Source organism: Odontomachus brunneus, unplaced genomic scaffold (assembly GCF_010583005.1).
Source record: "Odontomachus brunneus isolate Ranch 3 - 2012 unplaced genomic scaffold, Obru_v1 Obru_scaffold_174, whole genome shotgun sequence".
NCBI classification, from domain to species: domain Eukaryota; kingdom Metazoa; phylum Arthropoda; class Insecta; order Hymenoptera; family Formicidae; genus Odontomachus; species Odontomachus brunneus.
The window spans coordinates 379,365-380,848 of NW_022639624.1; positions in this window are offsets into that span (position 1 = coordinate 379,365).

Consider the following 1,484-nt stretch of genomic DNA (forward strand, 5'->3'; position numbering starts at 1 on the left):
TAGCGGGGGGCCCGTCCGCTTACAGGCCGATTTGCCTGTTGAACGAGGTGGGCAAGCTTTTCGAGAGAGTGATTGCCGCCCGCCTCGTCCATCACCTCTCCCGGGATGGTCCCGACTTGTCTGACAGACAGTTCGGGTTCCGCGGGGGCCGCTCAACAGTAGACGCGATACTGAAGATGCGGTCCCTCGCGGAACAACAGGTGGCGGAGGGGGGGGTGGCGTTGGCGGTGTCACTCGACATCTCCAACGCCTTCAATACCCTCCCCTGGGACCAGGTAGAGGCGGCGTTGCGCTTTCACCGCTTCCCGCCCTACCTGGTCCATATCATTCGGGACTATTTCCGGGAGAGGAAACTGGAGTTCAGCAACGCTGCTGGACTCCAATGCGGACGGGCCATGTATTGCGGGGTTCCACAGGGGTCGGTACTCGGACCCCTGCTTTGGAACCTCGCGTACGATCGCGTGTTGCGAACGGCCCTCCCTCCCGCCTGCACCATGATCTGCTACGCAGACGACACTCTGGTGCTGGCGGGAGGCACCGACTGGGAGGAGGCTACGGCTACAGCCAATGTAGCCGTAGCGTGTGCCGTGCGCTCCATACGGCGGCTGGGCCTACGGGTGGCCCCCCAAAAGACCGAGTGTATGTTCGTGTACGGTCGGTCTGCGGGGGTCCCCCCGAGGTCCAGCATCATGATAGAGTCAGCCCGCGTGGAGGTGACCCCAGGCATCAAGTACCTGGGGCTCCACCTGGATGGCCGGTGGGACTTCACCTCTCATTTTGAGAGGCTGAGTCCCAAGTTGGGGAGAGTCGCGGCTGCATTGTGCAGCCTCCTCCCCAACATCGGTGGTCCGGACAACCGAGTTTGCAGGCTGTATGCGAACACTGTCACGTCCATTGCCCTATACGGGGCGCCAGTTTGGGCGGAAAGGGCGGGGGCCAAGCGGCGCATCGTGCAAATTTTGCATGGTGCGCAGCGATTAATGGCCACCCGCCTAGTCAAGGCGTACAGGACGGTGTCGCATGCAGCCGTCACGGCCCTGGCCGGCATGATACCGGCGGAGCTCCTGGCGAGGTTGTACGCCGAAACGTACAACAGGGTCGCGGAGCTCCGTCGGCGAGAGGGAGACCATCTGGTTACGGCCAGGGACGTGCAGAGGATACGCGACTCGGCCCGGCGTAGGGCCCTCCGGCGATGGCAAAGATCGCTGGGGGCCCCGAACATGCCGGGAATCCGGACCATCGCGGCCATCCGTCCCTGCCTGCTGCAATGGGTGGGCAGGGCACATGGCGGGCTGTCATATCACATGACACAGGTGTTGACCGGGCACGGCTGCTTCGGTCGATACCTGTGTCGAATAGGCAAGGAGCGCACGGCACAGTGCCACCACTGCGCGGCTGGTGAGGACTCTGCGGAGCACACGCTGCAGGAGTGCCCAGCGTGGGCTCAGGAACGCGGAGTCCTCACCACAGTGGTTGGCCAGGAT